Source organism: Typopeltis vanoorti, chromosome 5, assembly GCF_054136105.1.
Source record: "Typopeltis vanoorti isolate ZY-2024b chromosome 5, IOZ_Tvanoo_1.0, whole genome shotgun sequence".
In the NCBI taxonomy this organism is placed as follows: Eukaryota; Metazoa; Arthropoda; class Arachnida; order Uropygi; family Thelyphonidae; genus Typopeltis; species Typopeltis vanoorti.
The window spans coordinates 6,091,385-6,105,196 of NC_143553.1; positions in this window are offsets into that span (position 1 = coordinate 6,091,385).

Consider the following 13,812-nt stretch of genomic DNA (forward strand, 5'->3'; position numbering starts at 1 on the left):
GGTGGACAAATGGCTAGTGTTAATCCAGAAACTGTTCTAGAAACTAAATGTAGAACTTAATCTGCAATAAGTAGGATGATCTCGCAAGGTGAGAAGATCATGTCTAAAGATACTAGCAAATATCCATACTACGGTAGGATTCGAAGCCACGTCCTGTTGATTTCAGAGCAGACACGCTTCCGCTGGTTCAACATGGCTGATATGAAAAATCATCAGTTAGGCTTAGCAAACGCCAAAAAAGGCTTCCTTCGGCGCCTTTTGACAGATTCAAAAGCGGCGAAATTTTGAACATGAAAAACAGAAATAAGACCTGGAATTTTAACTTTTATAAATAAATTCTATAGGTCAGAAGCAGTCGCATTGTCAAAAGAAAGGAATAAAGCTTTGGAAGTATCACCGGGCAAGTAGTCGAAATGAGAGAGCAGTTCTGAAAGAATATTTTCATAACACACACGAACCTACATCCGAGCATGCAGGAGGAAGAGCGGGACAAAAAGGATAATGCTACTGGTGTATGACTGACTGTTTTTGCAGCATGTGAAACAAGCGTATAGAAGCTTCCTCTGCTGTTTCCTCTGAAGGGAAGCAGTGTTTCCGGGCTCCGCTCCGTTCCGCAAGGACCATCAGACTAACCGTGATATTAAATTTTTCTGGTTGGTTCCTTGTGTGCATATTTTAGGATGAGCAGAGGACATTTGAAAGAGGAGCCACTCGGTAAAGACAATTAAAACTATGCCACACTAGAACTCTATAACCCAACATCTATTCTGCGGCGACGACACTCACTGCAACTGTAATCATCATTTTGATTTTATTTATAATTTTTTTTTTCTCCCTAAATTTTGAGAAACTGATATTACACTAGCGACTTAACCTAGTACTGGAAATAATAATTTCCTTCGTTAGTCTTTTTGCTTATATCATGCCACTTTTATAATCGTATGTATAAGTGCAATAACTTTTGACTAGTCATATGAAGTGCCGTCGGTCATCCACACTCGTTCGAGTCTTTCTTGAGCCAACTGACCCTCTTCCCGTGTTCAAAGATTGGTTGACTTCTTGTCACGAGAAGGGTACGGAGGGGAAGACATCAAGAGACAATTACAGCTAATTGTAGAAACTGCTATGATGTAAGAAGTGAATTTCTTATATATATAAGAAAAATGATAATCATGTACTGTGCCTAATAGGGAAATCAGCGCCAGTTCGGCCTCCGAGAACTTGGCTTGAATTGTTGAACATCATTTTGACTAAATGCAATTTTCAGTGTGGAAATACACAACTGCTGCGGCACATTGTCCTCAGCGAACTAACTTCCCGATAAGGAGAGATCCGCCACCTTTAGTTGACTAGATCATGTGGTCGTCCTCTAAATTTTGGACTTGCGATCATTGTGCATCAGCAGGAACTTAAATTTGTCGAGCACGCAGCATCAGCTTGTCAGTGTAATCGAAATACAGCAGGCCTTTAATACAAAAGGTTTATCATCCAGGTGGCGATATTACAGATGCATATCAACATTGAGGTAGATGAACAGGAGGTGTTCAGCATATTAAAAAAATATGAATGTGAATGCAGCAGTGGGACTGGATGACATATCATCCCGTGTATTGCGTGAATATACAAGAAACTGGCATTGCCTCTGAGAAAGTTCAATCTGTCTCAGCTCTGACAGGGCTCCAAGAGAGTAGAAAGAGGGTAAGATAGTTACATAAAGGTGGCTTCAAGATAGAAGTAACAAATTACAGACCAATTAATATCTCTGCAGTAGTTTAAAGTATTGGAAAAGTTGGTGAAAGGTAAAATATAACGGTGGTGCGATACTCTATAGTGGGCAGCATGGCTTTGTAAAGGTAAGTCCTGTCTTAGTAACTTTTTTTCACATTTTATAATCAGGTGACAGCAGAACTGAACAAAGGTAATGGTTAAAACACCATACTGTTCGACTTTGCCAAGGCATTTGCCAGAATACAGCATGGAAAACTTACAAAAACTCAAGAGGATCGGAATGGATAAGGCTAGTAGCATGGATAGGGGGATGGCTGATGGACAGACACCAGAGAGTAGTCGATGGTAGGGTGGAGACCAGATGAATGATTGGTGAGTACCTCAGGGTTTGGTACTAGGGCCACTACTCCTTAATTTGTATATCAATGACATAAGGATATTCAGTTGTTTGCTGCTGATGATGCAAACTGAGGAGAGCAATAGTTGATAAAGGTGATATCTAACATCACCTTTATCATCAACTTAATTTAAATAAATTGGCATTGTGGACAAAGGATAATGAGTATCAATTTTAATGTTGCAAAATGTAAGGTTATGCATTTCGGGTTGAAAAGGTTGCATGTGGTGTATCCATATTGATGGTATTGGTTTGCAGGAAATTGATGAGGCTAGGGACTTGGAGATAACGGGGGACAAAGAGTTAAAGTTCAGAGGAGATATTGCAAAAGTTGGTAGAAATAGCTCAACGAATCAACTTGGATGTTGAAAACACTAACGTAAAGATGAAGTTTATTATCCCTCTTTGTAAAGCTATGATTTGTTCACCTGGATTTCTTGTGGACTAATTTTTAAGAACAGATAATCGATTCAACTAGAATTCAACTTGAAATATAAAGCAACCGTTCTGATAGAGGTCAATCGAATATCCAGTGGTCGAAAAGCTTCAGACACGAGCGACCAAGATGACGTGTGTGGAATACTCCATACGAGGATAGGTTAAAGGTTTGTGGGTTACAAAGTTTAATTGATAGGCCGAAAAGAGGGGGCAATGATAGAAAGTTTTAAGATGTTAAAGGGATTTTATAAAATTGCAAGTGAAATTTTTCAATATATTACAAATAGTTCGAGAACTACGAGCATCCGTGTTAGTTGTGTCAGAGTGGTCAGCAGGGGTGTGCGTTCCCTGATGGTGAATGGATTCAAGGAGAGGTATGATAGGATTTGTGTTTCTTGTGATGAGTCTTTGGACTCCATGGAGATACCGTTAATAATAAATAGCAGCCACCTGATAATTTTATTCCTAGAATTGAACCAAATGCTGTGCTGTAAATTTTAGGAGTTGAACTTTCACATGGGATCATTTCTAACATAGAAAATATCCTTAACAAAAGTCACTGATTTCTGAAGAGGGAGAAAATGTTAGTTTTTTTTTTTTAAATTAGAAACGCATGGTTTTCGAGATTTTTAAATGTATTAAGAATGCTGAATACAAACAGTCTAATTCTATATTCTTTCTAATGAGAATGCCATTTGCAAAACCTACAACATTAGTGCCAAGGGCAGATTAAACAAACGGAGCTTCAAACTCCATGCCTCCACTAAGCAGGATTCAATCAATATGAATCATGTCTCGCTACGTAATGAAGTTAATCTCCCACGTAAAGATATAGCCAAAGCACAGTGGAATTCGGTTGGAGAGTGGGTACCACTGGGCCAACAAGTTGATTTTATTTCACAATTTCAAAATATGCGTATGTAATTACCGCAGTTCAAAAGCAGAAATTTATTTTCAACTTCTAAAGGTAGAGGTTTGTAAAAACCTCTTTACAAATATCGACTGCAGGGTTTGGGAGACACTTTTTTTATTCTGAGTTAATTTCCGCGAATAAACTTCGATTTTTTCCTGCCATCGAGTATTACTGTAAAACGAAATACTTTGAGCAATTAAATAATGACTAAATATGCCTGGATATGACTTTCTGCTAACGCATTCGCTCCCTTCGTCAAGCCCTGATCGCTTACACCAGTTCGTGCTCCATTCCACGTCGTGGGAATCGGTACATCACTCGCACAGGAAGTACGATGGTGTGTATGGGCGGGGCTCGTCTGTTTAGCCCATTAACATTTAGAAAATAGACTACCTTGGCCAGTTCCTTTCTGCTGAATGCCAGGAAGCGAAAATATATGCGGAGATTCCGTCGAGCGTGAATCGTGACACAATTTCCGTGCTGCACTATGGGAATTCAATGATATCAAACGATTACAAACAGAGATATTACAGCAAAGTATTATTTTAGAAAAGCGGCAAACTATTATGATATTATATCGCATAGAACGGCCATTTTGTCTTGCGCTATAATGAATTAATAGCATCAAAAGGTTGTGTTGTTCTAAGCACAAGTGGATTTTTTTTTTTACTGAAATTTGCTTTATATCGATTAAATTAAGATTATTCTGAAATGAATTAAGGCTTAACAAGGATTCGGGTGGGAATTTTTGCAGTTTTTTTATACACGAAACCAATGGTGCATCGATTTATCCGACCAGCCTTGAACTATGTACTTCAATGAACTTACAACGAAGCTTTTTTTAAGACACCTCTGTATAAAGACACCACTATATAAATCAAATTCTGAAGCGGGGGTTGGGATATTTTACGGATAAACTTAGAAGTAGTAATTGATCGGTGTAGATAATTTTTGGTATATTTTGCAGTACATCGGTATTTAATTTTTTTTTTTTTAATTTATCAATAGCGCATCCCTCTCCAACGACCAGAATCTGGGCAAATGACTTGAAGCATCCTCTTCCCTTCCTAAATCCAGAAGAGAGCTGGCTGGCTGGTTCAAACTGCGACCGAAGCTACTTAGCTATGAGGTCGGTGCATTTTGTCTGTTATTTGGATAATTTATTTTGAGGAATGGGGGGAGCAGGAATTTCCTCCCATAAATTCTATTAACATCCGTGCGATGCCCCCCCCCCAGATTAATGATTCAACTTAAGACCTTGCAGCGCATCACTTAATAGCAAGGAATGAATTAATCGTGGCCAGTGTTGTGCTGCTTTGAATTTCACCCTTGCTTCGGATATTGCTAATTCATGATCAGTTTAACGAAAAAATAATTCCTTGATGTACTTTTATAATATTGAATAGATTGCATGCGTGAAATATCGTTCTATACGCAACGTGGCATGAAATTACCAACATCTTCCCCACTGCATCGTTTGCAGTAACACCCAGAAAATGAGATGTCTCGCAGTTGGGATCCATGTGCACTTTCAAGTTAAAAACGCCGCTTAGAATCCTGTTACGTTAATTCAACGCTTCTTTCGTGACGACTGTTGGATTCAAAATTAAATTTGAAATCCAGCAGTCGCCAGTGATTCAGTAAGTTTTGAATCCAACAATACGTAACGCTGAAACCTAATTTCGAATCCCATTACGCGAAAAACCTTTAAGGGCGGAGATGATACGGTTTCCCTCTCCTGGAAACTGCAGTTTTTGTTTCACAAAACCAGCTAGAACACACTGGTCTGCCTCAAGCTTAATTGTCTTGGATTATTTTTTTTTAAAAAACGTACTGTAGATATGTCGTTATTTAATCGTTTTCGGCTCAAATGCAGTATTCAGACTCTGCTCACACAAGGTTGTGAGCGGAGTCTGAAAAATTATGTGAAATCTCGGGAAAGTAAGTTTTATTCGCAGATGCTTCATGCGTTGTAAGATAGCGTTTATACGCAAAGAAAACAAAAGAAACTTAAAGCGATAAAATGATACTATAGGAAGAAAGTCGACGTCTCCAGCCAATCACGTTCGATTCCTTAATTTTTCTAGCCACACATTTATCTCGATGTTTTATGGAATGTTTCATTTATTTTCAACTGATGAAACAGATTTTAACAATCCGTTGTTTGTAGTGTTACTGTTTGTGCCGCTAATAAAATCGAGGGCAAGCACATCGAGTAATATTGGCCAACTAATCTCATTCCGTTCGCATTAAAACTACACAAGCATTGCGTCAATTATAGACCAGATTGTCATGCTTGCAAATGAAACAAAAGTGGGTTAGTTGGAATTATGGCAGAAGAAACTAAGGCTATGAGGATAGCGTATTATGTCTGTAAATTGAGTGTGGTCTTCTGCTTGGCTTGCCTGTGGTGCAGGACGAAAACGCGGAGACTGGCTTAGTGGGAAGGGGTAAGATTGATCCCTTGTAAGACCAGCTCTACGTCCGTCTTTGTATGCATGGACTATATTTCCGTTTCAAATAATTTTTCGCGACATTCTTCTACTTCGGCATATAATTGGCGAATTCAACCACTCACAGTAACCAAGAAAAAAAAAAGTATTTTATGCAAATATTGTTATTCACTTAAAGAATTCTTGACACTTTCACTGCAACCCAGATAACGGCTTATCAGGACTTTAGGAGAAATAATAGCTTCCTGCTTCTTCCTCTTTTACTTGTTCTTAAGTTTCTTGAAAATGGCAACGTGACGTTGCCGAAATATTGAAGTATATTAAAATTTATTTTAATGTATATCCTAGTTGACGTTATAATTTCCTTAAATTATTTAGTAAAAAAAGGCTTCAATCAATACCTTAGTAGCGGCATGTTAATTTTTGTCGATCTGCACAAAATCGTTTTCTCTCTTCGAGACCAAATAAATGCTGCATGTAGACGAGCTGTAAGTAAGTCTGAAGTGAGATGCATGCACTCAACAAATTCACGGGGGGGGGGATAACATTCAAAATCTCTGAAAGAAAAAATAAACTTAAATTAAATTTCTCGTTAATTTCGGGTTATTAAGCAATAAAATAAGGAAATTGCACGCACCTTGGAAACTGATGAAAAATAGCTTTGTTCTCCGATGCATTGTTAGCGAGGTATACTAAAGTTTTCTGAACCTGAGCAAGAAAGAGATCAGAGCAAAAAATGTTTTTCTTTTTGATTTGTAACAGAAAATTTTCGGCAGATTACTCGAACTCGTCGCTCAGTGTCGATTTCCAACTGTCTTCAATCAAGACATTTTTATTTGTAATCGAAGTATTCTGAAGTTTACATTCAGTTAATCAAAATAGAAAACAAATAATTGGAAAGAAGCAAGAAAGTTATTGTAGTGAAGAAACATAAGCTTTTTAAAGAGAAGAAATTCAGCGCGGTGGCACTTTGGTTCATTTCGGCTTTCTCTTTTTGCTTGTTACAGGTGCTTACGAAATAGTTCTAAAATGCTGAGCATTTTTGTCATTTAAAAAAAAAAAAAACAGTTGTTCGCTGGAAACTTATTTCGGAGAAATTTCAATCAGTTTAATTGTTCCACCTGCAAACAATTTCATGAAATATTCACTTCGGTACTTAAATTCTGTGACTATTAAGGGGAAGGGGCTACTTTTGTATAAATATTTTATTTATTTGATGAACACATGAAAAACAAAAATAACTTTACTATATTTCTTTTAATTTCATAGTGTTTTTAAAGTACAGTATATTGAAATGGTGGCATGTTTGTTTGTTCAAAGTGAAGCTGCTAACTTATTCTTATAAAGCTTCCAAAAAGGAAATGTTTAGACTATTACACTAGCGGTGCTCATTTCATAAACATTTAAACTTTTTATGAGATTTCATACACTCCAAGTAGAGTACAAGCATTTCTTATTCGGAGATGAAACAGTTCAGTAACCATGATTACTCCTCTGTATAACTATACGTTTGAAACACAGCCGCTATTATTTTTCTCTTCCGCAAACAGAACTAAATCTGGTTTGTTCTGATGCCATCGAGCAGTAGTGGAATGCACCAGAAATGGGAGTTTAGAATACAGAATGAAATTCACCACTGGCTTGCACCAGTAGTCTGTGTATGCCTTACTTGAGAGTAGACGGGAAAAGCCTTTAAAAATGTTTAGAAAGATAAATTATAAGCACACAAAATTTTAAATTATAGTAAATAAAGTTCCAAAAAAAAAAAAAAGGTTGGGGCGGTTTCAAAATTTCTATTTGCTTCAATATCCAATAAGATCCACTAATGCGTCTTATTTTTTTTTTTTTCAGATGACTTGTTTCACATCTTACAACGAGAAGGCGACCTAAGCGAGCAAAAGTAACGAAGAAATCGCCGAAGCATCTGAGTGTCTGCCTACTAAGTAGTAGTGCCGCAGGTAAAGATATTCGATGGCTTACCTGCACACGACTACTTATTCGGCCGGCATTCCCCTCTTTTCTGGGGTGAAGTGGGAAAATGCTTCCAAAAAAAAAAGAAAAGCTATGTAAAGTTCCGAACACAGTGTAGTAAATATTAATATTTTTTGTAATTTGAAAATGAATTATGAACTTCCCACTGGAATCTGAAATAAATTAGTTCTTCAGTTCAATTTTGACGTGAGGCTTTATTATTGAAACAGAAGCGTCCCCAAAGACACAGAAAATGGCATCAGGCACACAGCACAGCTGTGCCTTCATGCCACCTTAAAGCTCGGCACATCTGGTGGGGAAAACATTGGAGAGAAGCAATCGTACATGTTTTTAACGAATACTGACTTGGAGAGTTTTTAATTTTTTAAAACTGCAATTTATGAATATTTAAACGACTGATTTTAATAATAAAAAAATGAATTCAAAGATGATAAAATGCACATGTATTTGCATGAAAGGTGAGAGAGCGAGATGCAATAATGAAATCTTTGAAATGAGCAGATGTTTCATTCTGCAATTTTTCAATTATTTCTCGGCATGCGTGGCTCTGCTGTCCACACTGCGGCCAACGTTTACTAGTCTGTCATCATAGAAACGAGCCTTTTTATTGGTGGAATGAAATCTTTGCAATTGCACTGACTCAGTCGCTTGTTAGTCCTCTCAAACGTTCCTTCAGTTTCAAGAAAAGAAAAGTCAGATGGATTTTTGGCTGCGTTCGACCTGTGAGGACGTGTTGTATACGCCTGGGGAAAAGCAACTACGGCGAAACTATAAGAATACGTGTTTGTAGGGTTCAAAGCATCAGACCAGTCGAATGTTTGATCCGGTGGTGATGAATACTGAGTGCTTTAAACCCACCTCACTCCCAGAAAGGGGGTGCCGAGGATGAATTTTGGATTCATTCAGCCCCACATCGAATAGTGATGTGGACCTCAATTACATGGTTTCAACATGAAAAAAAATTTCTAAACTTCAGAGCTTGTGAATCTTGTATTTATTTAATTCCATGTTGAAGCGTTTTCAGCAGAATTCGTACAATTAAGAAGAAAAGCAAGTTCACAACTCGTATTTCACTAATCAAACATTTCAAGAACATTTTATTCACTTTTCAAAAGAATTCTGCACAGAGTTAAACAAGGGGAAGTTATACTTTTTTTTTTGTCGTCGCACAAAAACGTCGCCATGAATTTCCATACGGCGATTTTTGGTATAAGATGGGATTTGCTTTTTATCCATCTTGGATCATTTGATCTACATTTTCGACGTTTGTCATAGTGCTTTTTTCAAAAAAAAAAAATAATAAAAAAATCATGCACGTCGTTCTATCTTGCCAATAAGTCATCCTGGTAAGTTTTAAGGCAGTTTATTGAGCATTCTTTGTTGTTGAAAATGAGGACTCAGACTGTTAATCATTCGCGTAATATTTTTTTCATCACTAGCAAGGAACTTTGAGCGATAGTGTTGCGCACTCTATTTATACATTTAAATGAAAGATTAATCGTCACAATCAGCTGACGTGATAAATGCAATGGTGAAGATGAATACTACTTCAAAATAAAAAAAAAATCCATGGAGACTTTATCGTTTAAATTTTAGAACAATGTTTTGGTGCAGAAGTCGGCAACCTTTTTTGACTGAAAAGCAAATGTGAAAAGAGCATTCAACGAGACATCTTGAGAGCCTCGCCCCCCCCTCCCAATAAAGCACAATAAGAGAAGATATAAAATAGTGTGATATTTCTGATATAAATTGATTTATACGCACATTTATCTTGAAATACGTCGAATAAAAATAACTATCATCCGATTCTTTTCATTAAAAAGAACCGTTGGTTACTTGCATGAGTAATAACTTTGGAATAGAACTACACTTTTAAGACATTTTATCAATATCGCAATATTTAGTATTTAATGTCATGGATATAAAAAGCAAATTCATTTCTTACAATGACGGTTTATTCCGACTTCGTTTGATAAACACGGTGAGCACTTAGTTTACAGCACTTTAGGGAATTATGACCTTAGCTTTGTGCTTAATAGAAATTTCTGATGTGTTAACTATACAAGTCACCATCGCCATTTGTGAGATCGTGGGTTAGCATAGAAATGCAAATCCTGCTTTTATCACTTGCTCATATGCCTTAAGATTGAAAAACTTGATGTATTGCTTCCTCGTGAGTGGGATGGGCCAACATCTATAAGAAAGAAGTGGGTTGTGAATGAATAAGCTAATGCAATCGTTCACTTAACGAAAACCAGAAATGCATATTAAAATAGCTTTGCCAATAGTTAGCGATGGCGTTATTGTTTGTTCGATACTTTGTTTTTGATTTCGTCGGAGTCCGAGAGGAATATTTTACAAGTGCTTTCAACTGAAACCTGGTCTCATCGGAGGCAAAAATTCTTTCATCGCCGTAAGCAAAGCAAATACTGGCTCCACAGTAATTGCAATTCTGTTTTCTGTGCACCAAATGTTTCGAATTAAAACCTTTATGTTGATAAATATATAATAAACGTATATCTTGTGGTGGTGGGGACACGCACACTGAACTGCACTAATGTTGTGATGATTTTTAACCACGCCATTATGCTGTTTTGCAAGATTTTTTTCCCTGATGAATAACGAAATGGGAAATCGTGTATTTCTAGTTTGATAATAATTATTATTATTCGTGACACCGCCAAGGAGTCCGAAGACTCATCGCGGGAGGACACCTACTATACAACACTCCGTCTCCACTACTACACCGAACCTCTACTACCAATCACCTACATCTACTGCCCACAACCACCACCGCAGCTAGTATTTTTGTCTGTAAATTGCGTGTGTTCTAAAGGGCCGATTTGTCCGTATGCGGGATGAAAAAATCCTGCTAACTCACCTTCCATTGAAAAAGTCCATATAAAGATTCCTCCCGTCATGATGGGAATCGAACTTAGGCCTTTTCTAATGGAAGGGCAGTCATGTTACTGTTATTTAACGCATTTATATTTTCCTTTAAGAAATAAGGAAGCATTTAACAAACGTAATATGGCTTTTAGAAAGCATTAAATGATTCAATTAACTTTTCTTAAGGTACATTTCAGCTTGACGACACGCATGATATCGCAAAATTCCAAGCCCAGACTTGAACAGTGCATTTTTCGTTGTTTCCTCTCCCACACACAAATCCAATCGAACTATCCACGAAAGGTATTAATTACTGCACTGATAGCTGATCTGTGCCATTCACTTGCGCTCTTTTTTTTTTTTGTACTTCACAATGCGAAATAAGTGACACGTACAGCTACATCCGCGTGTGCAGGTTCTTGACAGCAAACTGCAATTTATGTAATCTCTCTAGTCCACCTGTTCAGTTTCATTGTTGAGTAAAAAAAAATCTTCGTTCTGAAGTGGTTTCGATTAATATCTTAAAAGCTGTTGATCTTTCTTATCTATACTCTACTGCAGGAAACAAGGGTACAAGTATATCACGATAACATCTTATCGTTATCGTGTCAAGGTATTCTTCGTAAAATCATCATTCAATTTGAATATAGTTGACCTTATGAATTGCCCAGTTCATCGCATGCGATATTGTGGTCTCATTTAATAAATCATATTCTGGCGTCTTTTGAAACATAAGAACAAGTTTTTCTTAGCAACTTGGCTAAAGTGGAAATGTGGAGATTCAGCTTTAAAGCAATAACGAATGCAAATAATGTGAACAGAATTATCTAAATTAATCAATCTCTCAATTATTTGAATCAACATGACATGAAGGAAAATAACAACACTAATTTGGGCGGCCGCAAAGCGCGATCATGTTGAGGGTTTATTAAAGAACAAGCACAGGAGCCGAATTGGCAAAAGTGTCAATGAGAATACAATTGACATGAAATATGTACTTGAGTCCGATTTTCGGTTCTCATGCTACAAGAGCTGCTGATGAATCGTGACGTTTTGGTAAGATTCCAAATCAATTCGTTTAGGCCCTGGCGCCTTTGTCCAGTGAGTAGATGTTACAATGGCCGGTGAAGAGTTTCGAAGCTTAAAGCAGTAGATCTGTTTGGTATCTGTAGTAGACGAGAACTGAATTTTGTACTTGTACTGTCCTCATGCACTTACTGAATTTTTGTTTAAGGAATTTGAAACGACATTGAGCGTTTTGATGTATAATGAAAGAAATTTGGCAATTTGCCTTCTCATACTGAAAAGACGGAGTATATAGGAGGAGACCGAGGGAGAAAAAGGAAGAAAGAAAAATAGTTAGTTGCAAGCGATACGAAGGGGGAAATTTTACAATATTAAAGCATTTTTAAGTACGTCCTTCCAATTGTTAGTGAAACTTTTCTGTTCCATCAAAATATGAATATTATGCATAGTATAAAATACTCCTTCATTATTCTTCTCGCCAGAATAGTCTCCAAGCAAAAACTTTCCAGAAGCACTTCCCTCTTTTTTGTTGTCTTAAGTTATTTTTTTTAAATTTTTAAGTGGAAAAAAAAAAAAAATCGAACATTTGCACTTCCGAGAAATTATGGCTAAATTTCCTGAAGAACGAGGATTCAGCTCTCAGTGATTGCTACTGACGATTTCAATCGAAGGAAGTGGCTGGGGGGAGCATAAACTACCGTCATCTCGTGGTCTTAAACCCTAACAAGTATGTATAGTCGGAAATAGCGAATTCTACGGATTATTATGGGGTTAAAGAGCAAGCTTTCATGATAGCCTGTGCCAAACCCGAAATCATACGTATACCACAGTAATCAAATATTTTAATATGTACATATTATTAAAATTTAATTACTGTGGTATACGTGTGAATTTCTAGTTATGAATACTCCACAGGGTTCACCATATAATAGTCTGTGCCCAAAATGGTCAAGATCGATGATCGTGGTACAGGCAAATAAGACTAGCTCCAGAAGGTATAGAAAAAGTTCCCTTAATCAGAGACTGTCTTATTAGTTTATTATAAAATTTAATCAAGCTCCTTTCTTTGAAAGGATTAACAGTGCAATATTTAACACATTGACTCGAACAAGGTTGTGTTAAACACCTATCCTCCCCCTACTGTTATAGCTTTTTTTTTTTTCTTTTCTCAAACGTACTGGGAGAAAATGAAAATCCAGCAAACAACTCGTGCCATCTAGTGATAATCATAATTAGTATTACGAATAAGTATGTAATGAAACAAACCTTTAAAATAACGATCTGAGAAATTTGAGTTTTTCTCAGAGTTCATCCTTCTTTCTTTTAGTACCAGTCTCTTCAATCACTTGTGATATTTGTTTTCTTTTCAATAATATACATTTCATATCGGCTTGTACTTGACTCATTTGGTGAACAGCGTGCACAGCTGTGCAATTCACAGCTGAAAAAGTAGCAACTGCCTATTGTTAGAGACTTCCTATCAGCTGAGTACACATGATGCAATTGTCTGTTTGAACACATCAGATGTCACACTTACTATTCAGCATCATTCTAAAGGATATTTATTTCAGCCTGTATAAATAAGTAGGTAAAATACAATATAAAACCTTGAATGACAAATTGAGAAGAGAAGATTGGCTTAAAACACAATGTGAAGAAATGGAAATTATGAGAGAGTGGGAAGGTATGATCTTTTATATAAAAAAGCAAGAAGCATGAATCAGAAGAGAAATGGAATCGAGCTAGAGGCATAGAAAATAAGAATGGAGAAATCATAACTGAAGAAGATAAAATCCTAATGAGATGGAAGGAATACATTGAAGATCTATATGACAAGGAAAATAGACCAAATGAGTTGCCATTAGAAGATGTAAATGAAGATGATCTAGGCCCAGAGATTTTGAAGACAGAAGATTAGAAATGGCCCTTAAGGAACTAAAATGTGGAAAGGCAGAAGGAATAGATGAAATACCTGT